The sequence below is a fragment of the Euleptes europaea genome, chromosome 10 (assembly GCF_029931775.1).
Source record: "Euleptes europaea isolate rEulEur1 chromosome 10, rEulEur1.hap1, whole genome shotgun sequence".
Classification (NCBI taxonomy): Eukaryota; Metazoa; Chordata; class Lepidosauria; order Squamata; family Sphaerodactylidae; genus Euleptes; species Euleptes europaea.
Genome location: NC_079321.1, coordinates 40,608,031 through 40,624,933, shown reverse-complemented (window position 1 = coordinate 40,624,933; position 16,903 = coordinate 40,608,031). Strand labels below are relative to the sequence as shown.

Below are 16,903 nucleotides of genomic sequence, written 5' to 3'. Positions count from 1 at the left end.
TGTGCACTGGACATTTTTCAGTAATAGATGTAAACACGAGGTGCAGACCAATGACAGAATTTCTACACGTGGGCAACATTGTACTTGTTACTGTATGAACTCTTACTTGGGAGTAAGCCAGCTGAACTCAGTGGGATTTATCTGAGAAAAAATGCATAGGATCGGGCTATGTAATTAATTTTCAATAGACCCACAGCCAAAGATTTTTAGTTAGTAAACACAATTCCAACTGGACAAAGAAATTGATGTTGGCCGTCCAAATGGTAGGATCTGTGTGAGGTTTCCCTCATAATCCTTCTGCCCTTACAATACTTCTGCTTTTGGGGCTCTGTGGTCTTCATGTCCTGCTTCCCAAATGCCTGTCTCCCCAGCCCCACTGCAGCACATCCCTTCCTGTCTCCAAACTCTGTGCAAGTTTTCCCCTCAGCCAATTCTTTTACTTTCTTTCTATGAAATGTTTACTGCTTTAGAGTTGCATCCATAATCTTTTGCTCAAGAGTTCTACGCATGCCAGTATACCTGGACACAGCTTCCATTTCTGGATTTTTAGTTTAGCAGGGTTGGTACTGATAGAACTGCCCCTCTATGTACAGGACCCAAAATGTAATTATTCGTTTCCAGAGTTGTGAAGAGATGACATCATGTATTAGTTCTAGACAGAGGAAATGCCCATAAGTAAAATTTGCATTTCATATACTGTATATCTGCTCCTTAGCCTGTCAAATAGTTATCTCGGTAGCATGAGATGTCATCTATGTTTTCGTTTTATCATATAGATAAGATGCTTATATGCATTTGGTGCTGAAAATAGGTCATGCAGAGATGAATTTTTTTTAAAAAAAATATCACATTTTGGGGAAACAGAAACCTTGACGGCTGGATTTTGACAACTACTATCTCCCTGTCACATATTAAAAATTGGCAGAGCCATCTTTAGCGTGTGACCCATTATCACAGTCAACCCACTTTCTGCTTACTAGAACAGCCAGCTAAAAATATCACTCTCATTGTTGTTGATTATGTATAGCCTTTGAAGGTTTGTGCTGCAATTCTGTAGGAGAATTCCAGGATTATTTACAAGTTGGTGAATACATATGCACAGCTCTGGTGAAAAGAAAAATCAGCAAAGTCTCTAAGCTGAATTATAGCTTTATGCCTGATGTGGGGGATGTGTATTCAAGGACAGATGAAAGCATACATTGCCAGACATAAATAGAAGCAAACCTCTGCCTCATATTCACAATGGATTGAATCCATTGTATTTGGACACTGTTTCCCCTTAGGATATTACAACTGTATTCCATTAAGGACGGGAGGTTTAAACAGCATGGTTATGAAGGAAGGCAATCCAGGATGAAAATAAAGCTTTCCCCCTTAATATGTATAAAATCAACTTTAATTAAGTGTGTGTGTGTGTATACACACACACACACACACACACACATACACACCTCGCCTTTCTGCCCGCATAGGGCCTCCAGGGCAGCTAACAAACTAAAGCATTCAAATTAAAATCTCATCTTGAGAGATATTGAAACGAACACACAAACACATCATTAAAACAATTCAAAATCAGAACTTAAAATAAATACAAAACAGTAGTTAAAACATTGGGGAGGAAGGAGGGATCACTGAGGGAAATAAAAAAGTCTTCAGCTGCTGGCAACAGGAGGGGACAATCAAATCTCCCAGGGGAGAGAGTTCCAGAGGTTCGGTGCCACTACTAAGAGGCCCTGTCTTGGTTGCCACCCACCTAATTTCAGAGGGCAGGGAGCACCTAAGGCAGGGCTTCCTAACATGACCTTAATGGTCGGGTAGGTTCCTAAGGGAGTAGGGGCTCCTTCAGGTATGTTGGTTCCCAACCATATAGGGCTTCAAATGTCAGCACCAGCACCTTGAGTTGTGCCCAAAAACAACTTGGAAGGCTGTGTAGACGAGCAAAGACAAGAGTTATGACCCACTCCGGTCAACATCCTGGCTGCAGCATTCTGCACCAACTGAACTTTCTGATCACTTTTCAATAGCCCTCTCTGTGACATATAAAGTTTACCTTTTAAGACTGATGTAATTTCAGTCAATTACATGGTACAAATTCCGAACAAGATATAAGAAATAAAATACAAGGAATAATTGCTCCTCAGTTGTATGTCAGGTTTATGATGAACATAATTCAGTTATACTGTGCATGTGACTATATTTCAAGACATCCCTCCTTTCCCTTGTTCAGCCATAACAAATATTGCAAAAAAAGTGTTTATTAGGAATTTTTCTTAAGCAATTGCCATTGAAGGGCAAGCACCACATGGAAAGGATGAAGGACTGGTTAACTATACCAGCAGATAATTGGTTTGATAGTGCAGGTATAAAACATAAGATGAGCTACAGAGGGAGCAGTAAAACACTCGTGGTTCAAACCTAAGCAGACTTACATCTTTATAAGCCCATTGACTTCAGAAAGATAGAATGTCCACTTATTTTTTACCGCCCCATGCGTACACCCTTGTGTGGAATGACTGGGGCATTGTGTACCTTTTGCCTCTGGAGAAGTGGCATGTACATTATTTAAATAAATAAATGCAGAGACTAATAAACTTGTCTGGGAACTGCAGATATGGGTAGGCCACAATGGTGACCTTGGGAATTGTGCACTTGATTTAAGGACCACTTCAGGTTCAAAAACATTAAACAAAATTCTTAAGGATCTGTGAATTGCGGGGGGGGGGGTTCAAGTAACGACGGGAGTACTAATTACAAACCTTATCTGCTATAGAAACTGCATAAAACTGACATTGTACACAGACATATTTCCCCCACAATTGTGCCTCTGTGTTTATCTTTTCAGCACAGTCACTTTAATTATAAATGCCCAGTTATCTTCACAGTGGGTTTCTGGAGAAGGGCAGTAAACAGGAAATATAGCTGAATTCTAATTTTTTTAAACTACAGTATTTTAGTGGGAAACTAATAAAATTCAGATGACTATTTGAGAGCAGGTATACCTAAGCTGTAGGAGGGAAGGCAGCACGGTATCGCCTAATTTCATCAGGTCTCGGAAGCTAAGCAGGGTCAGTACTTGGAATGGAGACCTCCAAGAAAGACTCTGCAGAGGAAAGTAATGCCCACCTCTGCTTAATCACTTGGCTTGAAAACCCCACCAAGGGTTGCTATAAGTTGGCAGCGACTTGATGGCACTTTACACACACATAACTAAACCGTGTATCAGAATATCCCTGTGTAACTGTCTATCTGTGACTAAGCTGTATATCAGAATATCCCTAGCTTAAATCTTAAATCTCCAAACAAATACGTTTTGTATGTTCCTGGCTCTGATCTTTGGATTTAAGTATCCACAGATGAGGTGACATTGAGAATTAGATATAAACATGATATATACTCTTCGTAGTAGTCAAAAAGGGCAAGAGTCCAGTAGCACCTTAAAGACTAACAAAAATATTTTCTGGTAGGGTATGAGCTTTCGTGAGCCACAGCTCACTTCTTCAGATACAGCTAGAATGTGAATCCATCGGTCTTTAAGTAGAATTATACTCTTTGTAGTAGAATACTATATTACTGAACACACAGTCTTCTGATTTGTAGGTATAGTACTTTCTTCATATAGACTAATGATATTGTTTGTGACTTGTTTGTGTCTTGTTTGTGGCTTCCTGGAGGCACCTGGTTGGCCACTGTGTGAACAGACTGCTGGACTTGGTGGGCCTTGGTCTGATCCAGCAGGGCCTTTCCTATATTCTTATATTTTTATTGGGGAAAATGACTTGGCTAAACAAGGAGTCATAATATTACTTCTGGATACAGTTATATTAAAGTCCATTGAAACCAATCTGCTTATGTATAACTGGTTAATCACCTTTTATCTTATTGACTTGAAAATGTTCCTTTCCTGCCATAAGCAGACATTATCAGTTTTTCATTTCTGCCCACAAAACAGAATGAATACAGTTTTCAAAAGATTTCTCCTTTATATGTGTCAACAATTGCTGGTAATTCAACTAACCGTGGTGGGGCAGGGTTCGGGGACATTTGGCAGTGTTCTTGCCTTTCACTGCTTTCCCCATTCTAAGAGGTGATGCTGTCATTCTCCCAGCAAAAAGAAAGAAAGAAAGAAAGCTGAGCGTAACTAATGGGAAAATGATTTAGAATCACAGTTCCTTCGATACATTATGTTATTGACACTTTGGCCTTGTTGAGCTAATGGGGACTTGTGGGGTGTGCAATTATATCCTTCCCGATAGTTCTCGTAACCTCAGAGCCTTTTATTATAGGATACCAAATTATCCCAAGCACAGCACAATAAACATTTCTACTTTCTACGCAGGTTGGCAGGGCTGCCCACTGCAGGATGATAAGATACAGTATGAGGTAGAGTTAGTTAAGCTGAATCAGAAATGGCAGTCAGGGTTCCCGAATTAAATAAATTGATGTGTTCCTTCACCTTTAATAGTTTGCACAGAAGCAACTCACTTTGTGGAGACAGTTTCTTTCAACTGAACTATGATGGTAAAAGCTATAACTACCTCCTAGGCAGCTATAAAAGTCACAGGAGCCTTAGCTTTTACTGAAATTGACAGAACTACCTGATCAAAAGATCATTCATGTTTATGTAATATTTTACCGCTGCCATTCAATACTGTTAATCCAACAAGCAACCAATGCGAAAGATTAATGGGGTGGCCATTTCTTCATTTGACACAACATTTCAAACAACAGTTGGGAAAGCAGTGGATAAACTGTCTCAGGGGAAAGAAGCACATTTGCCCAGTTGCAAGCAGTTGTAAAAAATGTGATTTCTCTGCAATGAAGGACCGGCCTTGATGGAATATGTCTGGACTGGCCATGACAAATGGATGACAGACAAGTATATTTTTAAATCTTCACTGTTATGCAATAACCTGCACAAACTTCAAACTGCCATTTCTATCTAAGAAGCCAGGCTACAATAGTGAATTTCAGCCTTCCAACTGTCAGGGATGGCCCAGGCTAGCCTGATCTCATCAGATCTCAGAAGCTAAGCAGGGTCAGCCCTGGTTAGTATTTGGATGGGAGACCACCAAGGAAGTCCAGGGTTGCTGGGCAGAGGAAGGCACGGGCAAACCGCCTCTGTTAGTCTCTTGCCATGAAAACCCCGAAAGGGGTCGCCATAAGTCGGCTGCGACTTGACGGCACTTTACACACACACACACACACAACTGTCAGGGAACCTTCTTTGCACGGATATGTCTAGCAAGCAACTCCTGTGAATCTGCAAGGGGTTCCCTGTACATTTTAAAGACTGGAGTTTATTCTGTTTAAGACACTATTTAGGTTTGTGCAGTGAATAAATGTTCTAGAATATTTCAAACATTCCTTTGCAGCTGTATCCTTTTGTAAGATATGTATACCCAGTGGTCAAAAAAGTTAATGAAGGCCTAGAAGTGAATGACAAATGTGAATGTTACAAATCTTCAAAATGTTGTCCTTATATTAATTAACACAGTGCATTGCAACCTTACTTTAAGCTAGTGATATGAGATGAAAACAAAAAACAACTTTTCAGACATTATCCAGCTGCTGAACAGTATATTTTAAGTCACAACTCATCCTGCCATATTTTTGTAGAAGCTGATTTGTTCATATTTTTTATAACAGACACAGTTAAAGTATCATAGCTTATAAGACAGTGTCCTTTTATGCATGGGTTGTTTCCGTTGGATATGCTGCTCTCTCAATACACAGTATTTGCAGTTGCATTCTCAAATAATTCTGCACAGGAGCTTTCCCCCCAAATAAGTTACTGGAGTACTTGGGATTACTCAGAGTAAATTTTGATCATGCATGCGCTCTAGCAATCGATCAATCTTGTGATAGATCACAGGGGGGAAAAGCACTTACATGCGAGACCCCCCCCTGCAAATACTTCTTTGTAATTGGCTGTAGTGGTTTTTTTTAAATACGTCACTAGCCCCTCAGTAGGATTCTTTCATTTTGGCCTTTTATGCATGGGTTGTTTCTGTTGGATATGCTGCTCTCTTGATGCACAGTATTTGCAGTCAAATTCTCAAATCACTGCACAGGGGCGTTTCCCCCCAAATAAATTCCTGGAGTATTTGGGATTACTCAGAGTAAATTTCTGCATTTGCCGGTGAAAATGTGGAGCATCTGAATCAAGGGATGAGTGAGACCCCCCTGCAAATACTGCTTGTAATTGGCTGTAGTGTTGTTGTTTTTAAATACAATCACCAGCCCTGTGATAGGATTCTTTCATTTTAAGTGAGCCAAGTAGCTGAGTAGCCCCCCCCAGGGGGGCGATTGAAGAGGATATTAACTGGAGACTGGAGAAATAATCAGTTACGTAGGTTGTTTGTTATTATTCCAGCATTATATTGCTAGTCCGGCACTCGCAAACAAATAGGCTTTCATGCCTATCCTAAAGATGATGCTTATAAGGCGAGGGCAAATCAGCCCTGCTCCCTTCAACTGGGTGAAGGCCTGAAACTGACACACTCACTGTGAAACTGACCAAATAAGCAGCTACATAGGTAGTTTGTGATTATTTCAGCATCATATTGCTAGTCCTGCCCTTGCAAACAAAAATAAAATATTTGATCTGGCTGAGGTCTGAAACTGGCCAAATAAGCAGCCTCATAATATTCCAGCACTTGCAGACAAAAAAAAAAGATGGCTTTGAGGGGAGGGGTTGGTTGAGGGGGAAAGACAAGTGGGAGGGAGAAGCAACAATGGGCATGGGGAAAAAAACCCCAATTGACAAGTATGCAAGACCAGCTTCTGGTTTAGGATCGAGGCAGACTTCAAACTTGAGCAAATACAGCATCCAGAAAATGCAGGGGAAATGCAAGGGGAGAATGAGGCAACTTCTAAAGGTTGGAGAAAATGTGCATAATGAAAACAAAGCCCCGAAGTAGTGTGTGTGTGTGGGGGGGAGTTTGACGGCGATGGAAACAGCCTGTGCATAAAAGGCCATTATTAAGATTAACCAAGTTTGGCATTTATGGAAAAAAATTATAACAGTTTATCCTGATGTGCATAAAGTTTCCCCTGGACTTTTGGAAAGTAGGGTGTTTTTTTTTTTGTCTTTACAATAGATTTCCCCCAGCAATAAAAAAATGGAAGCTTCTAAATGAACCTCCTTGCGTTATATGTACACTTGTAGGCATTGTCAAGAACTAGAAGGTTAACCCCACACTGTTAACTGTCCATTTGAATTGTTTGCTTTTCTTTAAAAATTGTATTCAATGTGATAGAAAAATAAGAAATACAATTAGGAAAAAGAAAGAAAAGAATACTGCATTTTCTTGGTCTAATAGTCAGAAAACTTCCATGAGACGAGTACCTCTATATAGTTGCATGTATTCAGTTCATATTAAATATTTTCCCATGTGACCTTCTGAAGACTGTCTAAAAATTACAAAAAAATGTGTTCCTTTCTTCTTCTGTTAATGTTTTGGGGGGGGGGGAAATATATTTTTACTGAAAGAATAATTAAACTGCTTGTTTACAGCATATCCACACAAGAGACCTAAACTGTTGATTAGTCAGTTCTTCTCTCCAGGGAAACCTAAGGAACTTTAGTTGTACGAGGAGATCTAGGGGTCTTTAACAGGGAATACTCAGCATCCTCAGTACACCGCAGCTCCCAGCATTCTATGGGAGAAGTGATGACAGTTAAACTGGTATAAAATAGGTTTGTAATGTAGATGTACCCTTAGGATTATTTTCAGTTGCAATTTCTGGGACTGCAATTTCTGGGACTGCTTCTGTGTTACACTGAGTTGTCAGGACCATCAGTTTATGACCACAACTATACTCTTATTAAAATACAAGGTTGGACGGTAGAGGTTGAAGGAATGTGGGTATGCTGAGTTTGCAGAGGCGGTTTTGGCAGTGCCTGTATCTTCCTTGGAGGTAGGCATCGCTATTATCTTTTCCACATCGTATCACCATTTGAATACGTTTGCCAGCTTTTTTGCTAATCAGGGCTTCTGAGCCTCTGAGAACTGCCCGAAAAACAGAAATGCAGGAAATTAATCTTTTTCTGTCATGAAGCTGCTATAATGGGAAAAGCTTCACCTGCTGACTTTCTGCTTGTCATGTAACTATCAAATGTTTGCTTCATTGGTCAAATTACACTGAGTTGCACACAATGCACCGAAAGTGAATGTGAAAGGGTTGTATTCAAATAAGAGCGTGAGAATCTTCCAAAGAGTAGTAAAGCTATTTTTTGGTAGGCCGCTTCAAACATTTACATTTTTAGGTGTATATCTACTTTTTAAGTGCATATCTACAATGTATGTGTAAATAAGACAAATGCATGCATTGTAATACCTGGAAAGGTGAAATATAAGTAGTTTTAAAGAAATAAATACAAGTATAGAACAGACAGGATTGGCTGGCTAATTTTAATTTTAATACTCAGGGGAAAACCCAGGTTTACTGTCATATAATTAGAATTAAGTAAATAAGTCCTACATCCCATGGAATTAACGTAAATTGTTGGTGGAATTAGATCCTTATCCAAGAAGAATTACTCCAGTGACTCAAACCATCTTTTGATTTTCCTGGCAAATTTAAATAAAGAAAAAGCACCTTACACTGAACTCTTTTACTCTGCACTAAGCTCCCTTGTTCTTAGTAATATATATGCTAATTTTTAAACAAATCATTTTGCAGAGATTGAGAGATGATGTTTAGTTGCTGAATTCAGATCAACTGCTTAGTATGATCTTACCTGTGCTCTTCTTGGCTCTTTAAATTTGGTTGGGCTAGGAACACTGATGTGCTACATCCCATAGAAATCAATTCTGAATTGACAAGCTACATTAGGCTTTCACTGCAATCTGAACCAAAGTGGTCTCCTATCAGTCTGTATATAATAACAGAGTACAAGTCTCAAGGGAGGAGATTTGGAGAGGAAAGATACAGTTGTGAACAATGCCCTTGTGTGAACCTTGTAGTTAGTAGCTTGGTAAGTTTTGAATGTCCAGCTCACAAGCAGTGTCATTAATATATTGTTTTTAATAGAATACACTTCTAGAAATTTCAGTGAAAATACATTTGTCTGAACAAAATAAAACACAGAAACTCCTCTATAACAGATAGAGGGTTTACGTGTGTATGAACTGTCTGGGTGTAACCTTCAAAAGGACAGATTATTGGTAAATTGAAACTTGCTGCTGATTTTCAATAAATGTAGAGTCTCCAATAGCTCTTGATGCCTTTAAAAATATTCCTTTAACTATTATTTATATATTATATTTGTTGGTGCAATTTGCCCTGTTGATTGACATGAATTGGCTGCATACTCTGGAACTGTCCTTAAGAACATATCTATGGGCTTCACTGGGACTTATTTGCTAGTATTCTAAAACGAGTAGTTTAGGATTTCGGCTTTGTTGCTACTGACATAAAAATGCTCCTGATTTGTGAAAAGTGTGCTATTTATTGTTATACTAGCAAATTGCCTGCCATTATGAAAGGTTATGGGATGGAGGTTGGCCGAGTCCTGTGGATTGCTGTGCTTCCCATTTATACCCACCCATACACTATTGTCTCCACCATTCACTGTCATGCCACTCATCTGCTCATTCTTCTCACAAGGAAAGTATTGAGTTTGCTATTTATCATTCAAGCTATGTGCCTTCACTAAGAGTGAATCTAACTTTTAGTAGAAGGTTGGGGGAGGTCCATAAATCTGGGTCATTTTGTAATTACTCACTAAATCAGCTGCTGACGGGCCATGGGGCCCCTATGGACAAAATGTCATGCAGCTTTGGGCTGCACTGAGGAGGGACGATCAAGCCAAATTGCCCCCTTGGTCTTGCATGCTTTCTCCTATGAGCTTTCTCCACCAGTAGAAGAGGGAGGTAAGTCAATTTTGACCAATCCCTCCATTTTACTGTAGCTGCTCCTGCTTTGTGTCACTTTGTTCATGTGGTTCTCCCCCGCCCCCCAAACTCCCAGCACTGGCTTTTTGGGAGTCACAGGGAGAAATCCTAAGCAGATCTACTTAGAAGTCAGTCCCATGTTATTCAATAGAACTTATCCCTAGGAAAGTGTCCTATTGGTACCACAGGGATCTACTATGGGAAGAGGATGTTGGGAAAGATTTATATGATCCAACCCTTAGTTTCTTTCAGAGTTGTGCATTTCCTCTCTAGCTTTGGAGGATACATCTCTCGTGCCTATTTGTTTCTAAATCAGTGATCAGGAAGGCTCGCTCCCCCACAACAGTGCATTACATAAAATGGAATACAGTGCCACTGGCATTGGATTGGGGCTAGTGCTGGAAAGTAATTAGGATAAAACCTTTTTTCTTTATTATCTTGAATGGCCATTACTGTGTTGTATGGTTGCTCAGACAGTACTTGTGCACTTCCCAGTTTCAGGACTACATGCTCTAGGTACACTTCTGTAACCATTGATTTCAGAAACTGCTGTTGAAATAGTTCTCAGACTCTGTCGTAATTTCGAAAGTTATAAGGACAGCTGGTGGGTATGATAGTCAGTCAGTATGGTCTCGGGATTGCAGGCTAAATTCAGAACAGATTTCAGGCCTATACTTAAAATGGAGCTGGCATTTCTTTCAGAGCCTAAACAAAATAGCACCATCTGAACGGAAAGCACTGATTCTGCAGAACTAAAAGTATTTAAATGTAACCTTCACTGTTGTCTTTAAACTAAAACAGACATGGCTGTCAACAAATGCAAAGATCATAATTAAAATATGAATTCATGTTGAAGCCAAGTAGGTCTGTATCTGCTCAGTGCTTGGATGGAGACCACTTGTGATATTCAATACTGTGAGCTCTCTGAAGGGAAAGTCAGGATATAAACAAACAAACAAAGGTTTTAATACTATATGTGGGAACATAAAGTTGTATAAAACTGCATTGATTATCTGAAATGCTGTCTCTGGTACCTAGATCAACATGGGGCACCTGCATACCACTTTGACAAGAGCTGCTGTCATACCTGAAGCATCAGAAATGTAAATGACATGAACAAGTAACTTGTGCCTTTCCTCATATTATCATCAAACAGCCCTCAACTTTGTCCAAAGAGTTAACAAACTGAGGAAGCCAGGGTAGTATAGTAGTTTGAGTGCTGTGCTAGGGATATCTGGATTGAAATTACCCCCTTGCCATAAAACATATTGGGTGACTTTGGGGAAGTTGCTGTCCCAGCCGCTGCAGCAGTACCTTCTGGGAGCCACTCTGGGCCTGGCTGCTGTGGCGGAGGACAATGGGAGCTGCTCTGGCCTCAGGGTGGCGCCCATGCAGTATTGTTGTTGCCACCTGGCTTAAGGTAGGTGGTGGGGCTGGAAATGCAATGGGGAGAGAGATGGGGTCCCCCCCCCCATGAGTCTTGCGGGCCTCCCACTTGTTAAATATATATTAGAAATCTTAACTCTGTATATCAAGGTCCAGATTCAGACCAAATGAGGGGGAATAAGCTTTTTTAAACAGCAAAAAGGATTTTATTTAACTAACAGAAAATAAAATTACGTTGAGCAATAAAATGGAGGTGTACAGAAGGGGGGGGAATGCAAGGCTAAAATACATATACAATCCCAAAACCTTTCTCTAATAACCTGACTAACTTGGAAAAACTAAAAAGGGGAAACAAGACATACAAGCCTGGTCTTGGAGAGTAGGGGCGGGGTGTTCCTTAGCTGCGATGAGGCGGCTTTGGGAGCTGAAATTGACCAGGCAGGAAGACAGTACAGCAAGGCAATTGTGCGGAGTGATAGAAGGAGCAGAAGGCCAACTGTGGATTTGGGGTAACTGGATGAATCCAAACCAGCTACAAAAACAGGGGGTGAGGGTTAACTCTTTATACCCTTTTGCCAAGAATGAGAAGAGGAAGGGATGTTGGCATTGGAATGTGAGATTGCTGAAAATTCAGTCTTTCTGAGGATGCTCTCCTTTAAAAAGAAAATCTTTGTTTGCATTGTGGAGGAGAGTCTTCCCCTTTTGCATTGAAAGTATTAAAGATGTCTCCTTGGGAAGATCAGGAGGTTAGATAGATATCTATGGCTGAGCACTTGACATGATTGGGGAAGGACAATAACCTTCTTATGCAGTCATTAAAATATGGGGGGAATTGCTGGGATCGGTCTGTTGCTTATTGCTTGGGAGATATAGGTTGTTCAATAAGATCAAATTATCAGGGAGGAGGTGCCGAGATTCTTGGGCAAAACAGTTCTCCGACTGACTCCCTCTTAGGATGAGCTTTGCGTGATTGATGGACTAACTGCACTGTGTTGCTTATGCCCTTAATATGACTCACTTCCATTTGATATTAGTTTGATACAGACTCCATCTGTCATTTCTAGGCCCATGCTGAGATGTACATGTGTAGAAGCTGGGATCAAATGTTACAAAAACAAGGCTCTCCTTTTATCATTTTGATAGGGTTTTCATCCTCCCCAGTGTATTATTTTTTTAGGTTTCAGATTTTGCTGCAAACCAAGGGATTTTTCTCAGGTTTGAAGAAAGATCTCTCTTGTCTGTCCATGTCTCAGTGTCTGGATTTAAGTATCCATAGATGGGGCCAACTTGAGAATGAGATATATTCGTGATGATGGTTTTCAGAATACTTCTCAGAGTTTTCAGTGTGGTAACAAAACAAGGTAGCTTTAGGGTGGAAGTAGAAAATTGAATGGGAAATGTATTAGGAAGTTCTCAGCAGATTTATTAATGTCACATCTGCCAATCTCCTCCTGAAGTCAATTACTCTAAGAATATGTAATCTTTCAATTATTCTGCCCTTAATATTTAAGGGATATTCATTCAGATGTAAAAGGCAGAAGGTCTTCCACGGCAGATGGATCACTCTCCTCTTTGTGAAATATGAGGTCATAAGGATATTCTTTCTCTTTTGGAATTGCACCGCTTTGACATCTGTCATTGACTGCAGTCATAAAACACAGTTAAATCCTTTTAAGTCCATTGAAAGTCAATGGATTTAGAAGGTATAACACTGTTTAGGATTGCACTGTGTGTTATGTAAATGCCAGTAATCATATGAAGTCTGGAAACTTGTCCATCAAGAATCAGGTTTTAGCCCAATTTGTTTGGAAACAATCCACACATCATTTCTGAAAAGAGAGGGGGGATAGAAAAGCCTTTGGATTTATAGTTATAATGGAAATATACTGCCATCTGGCTCTATGATAATCTCATACTCAAACACTGAAGGGTATAATGTGTGTGGCATTTTCCTGAATGGAGCCAGGAGCAGGAAAGTTTAATTTTGTTTTCATATAAATAGCAGATGGGCTCTCTACAGATAGCAGCAAATTCCAAAAGTGTTTTAACTTGGCTATTAGGACACTATTACTTTGTTCTTTAATTGTGGAACCTTTTCTAAGATCTACAGTTCTTTTTGTTGAAAGGTATAAACCTCCACAGAACAGAAGCCAAGCAGCTGCTTAGGCAGAGGACCTTTACTAGTCCACTGGAATTTTTGACCTTTTTTCTTGAACTGATCAAAAAAGAAGGAAAGAAAGAAAAGTCTAAAACCATCCTAAGCACTCAGAACTAGTTTAATTGCTTTACTTTTGTGTGATTTAAAAATTCTTCTTTTCCCAGCATCTGGAAAGTAACTATAAGCAAAATGACCTCAGAATGCAAAAGCAACATTTTCAAGAATAGAATCATAATATTTGTCGTATATAACTACATTTGAATATCTGTTGGCACCATCAACAAATGTAAAGAAATTAGAAATGGGTTCTGGAAAGAGCAATAAAGATAGTGAGGAATTTGGAAAACAAGTCGTATGAGAAAAGGTTGAAGGAGCTAGATATGTTGGAGCTAGATCTGGAGATAAGACTGCACAGGGACATGATAGCACTCGCCACAGGTGTTACATGAAAGAGCAAAACTTGTTCTAAATTTCTGTAGAGTACAAGATGGGCAGCCCTGTCCTGGGTGAGGCAAATCTGTGGTGGCCGAGAATGGTGCAGCTGCGCTGCCTCCTCTGAGGCTTCCCAGCCGCTGCGGAGGCAAAAAGAACAATACAAAAAAAATTAACAGGGGGGGGGGAACACTCCATTGAACAAAGCGAGGCTGCTCCACCGAAAAGGTGGCACAGCCCCGCTACTGCTCAAGGGGGCATTCCGGGGCGAAAGGGCTGTGGAAGCTGCCTAAAGGCATCTCTACCCCTGGGAACGCCCCGAGAAGGCCCCCCCCCCATGCTGGCGTGGGCTTTTCCTTCTGGGAAAGCCCTGCCGGCGTGGCTGTGCTGTTGGCGGGGGCCAATGGCACCCAGCGGCTGGCAAGTTTCCCCCCATGTGGGTGTAAGTGCCACCTTATTCTGTGATAAGGTGGCACCTATGCCAGCATGGGGTCACGCTGGCTCCAAAGGAGTCTCACCCCCCTGCAGGAATGGGCTCTAAATCAAACAAGATTAAGTTACAGAAACAGATTTCAGCTGAACATTAGGAGAAACTTTGTGATGGTGAGATCAGTTTGACAATGGAACCAATCACTGGAGATACTCATGTAGAGGCAGAACATCTGTTGGGGATGTTCTAGCTTTGAATTTCCTGCACTGATTTGAAGGTTGGAATAAATGACCTATAAGGACCCTTTCAACTCTGTGATTTTGTTCTACATTTTGCTCAGTTGAATCTGAAATTGCACATTTCTTACCATTTAAGATGGTGATCTAAAAAAGTAGTTTGTGTTTAGAGAAAATCTCAGCCAGAACTTCCTTTGAAATTTTCCATTGTCAAAGAGGCAAGTTCACTCTTCAATTTAAAAAACAGCTTTTCTCTTTGACAGTTAGAATAGCAGCAACATCAGAGAATGCTCTGCTCATACAGGTAATTCTTCCAGGAATATCCATATAACTTATGTGGATTGTTGCCTGTAGTGCTTAAAGATGTCAGGTTTTTTTCCAGTGACTATAGTGCTTTCAATTGTGACTGGTGGGTTGACATACAAGTATACTGAACTGTACATTGTGCCAATACCTGTGATGATCAGTGAAGGACAAAAGTTGCAATCCTAAAGACACTTTCCTTGGAGTAGACTACACTGAATATCATAGGATTTCTTAGGTTTGCTCCCAAAATGTACTAACTGAATCAGCACCCTCAGCCAGGAGGACAGCAACTGTCTTGCAAAACTGATACTTCTGTGACTAGCTTCCCAGTTTTGCTTCTGGCTACTGTCTTCAGGGAAGCTGACATCTGGAAATGAACTAATGGCATGCTGGACATTGTTATATACATTGCATTGATTATAGGCACCAAGTATTAATAACTGTGTGTTGGGCCCCAGTGGAAATAATTACCAGTCTTAATTCTGACTCTCTAACTGCATGAAGCTGTAATACCACTTAAGATTATGCAGTGTAAACAACCTCCGGGGCTGGTTTAGTGGGGCAGGACAATGTTTCTTCTAACTATATCAACCCCTAAGCCTGCAGTTCTCTAACTGTAGCAACTTGAGGACCCCCGTTTTTTATCTAAACACTTTCGCAGACGCCCAAGCCCTCCCCTCATAATTTGCCAGCACAGACTACATGCTAGAGAGCCCCTTTTCACTCTGGGTGCCAGAAGACCAAGCATGCCCCGTGGAGATAGCGAGACCATTATCAACCCTATTTAAAAGCAAGTTGAAGAAAATGGTTGTATTTTCTGTGCACAGTCAGGTCTCAGAAGATAGCTGATTTGGTACAGTCAGAATTCAAAAGGCTCTGATCCAAATCACTTTCTTCACTTGATTGTAAGAGATTTTGCACCAGAGAAAGCAGAAGCTTCCTTATTGTCTAATAATTCTAGATAGAGACCAGGGGCCTGGAAAAATGTTCAGAGATATTAAAAAATCAGCATGACATACAACCTGAACTTTCAGTGTTCAACTGAAATCTGCTGTAGCCTACTATTGTGTATGCATGCAGAATGGCACTGGCGTAAGGGGCCCTGCACCGGCATTAGTGCCAATTTAGCCAGCGCAAGTGGCACTAACTCTGGCAGAGGGGTCACACTGGCTCCAAAGACCTTCCAGCCCCCCCCCCCCCCGTTTCAGGATTGCTCTGTTTGTCTGCAATTTGGTTTTTATTATTTATGGACTGAAGCCATCACATTTTATTCAGGCAGAGTGCTTGTAAATATCACAAGCATTTAGAAGCCTGAAGACAAATGCATTAAGATGTCCCCTACCATTGGCATATCATCCTGTTGCATGCTTGTCATCTGAAATCAGAGCCTATTTTCTTGTGCAACGTCATAATCCTCTCCAGTTGTGAAGTCATAAGTAGAAGATTATGACTTCCAGTGAGAAGTAAGTGCCAGTATTAGGAACAGATGAAGTCGTAAAGAAACAGAGATCTTGTCTCTTGGAATATTTTGTGTATTTAAAAACCAGGAAAGTCTACCTCTGTGTTATTTCCCATGTTGCAGTTCAATACATTGCTGTATTATTTGTTTTTCACACCAGGTATTCATGAACGGTTGTAAAGAAATTAGTTAACTGTTACCCTAGAAGCAAGTTGGAGGTGAAATTATTCAGCAAGATTCATCCGTACACTTAAATCCCTCTTTGGCGTGCATCTCTAAGCATGTTGAGAGCTGCCTAACTTCTCACAGATTTTTCTGTTACATAAACAAGCATGCTGAAATATTTTATTCAGCATGGAATGGTTGAGCTGAACATTCAGCACTATTTTATTTCAAGCAATCTACTTTGTTCTATTTCTGCCTGGAATTTTAAATTAAAAATAATGTTGAATGCTATTTTTATTTACAAAAAAACCCAAACAAACCGAAGCAGATTAGGTTTTAATGGTTTTGCTTCAACAATATTCTCTCTCACGGAGAACCCCCACCCTTCTGGCTCAGAACAATAGTATTCTCTGCTATAAATAAATGTTTGTA

General features: G+C 40.3%; 1 protein-coding gene across 1 annotated transcript in view; it reads left to right on the top strand.

Annotated features, from left to right (window-relative positions):
• DST (dystonin) overlaps positions 1-16,903 on the top strand; it is a 389,172-nt gene that overhangs the window by 12,565 nt on the left and 359,704 nt on the right. The window lies entirely within an intron of this gene.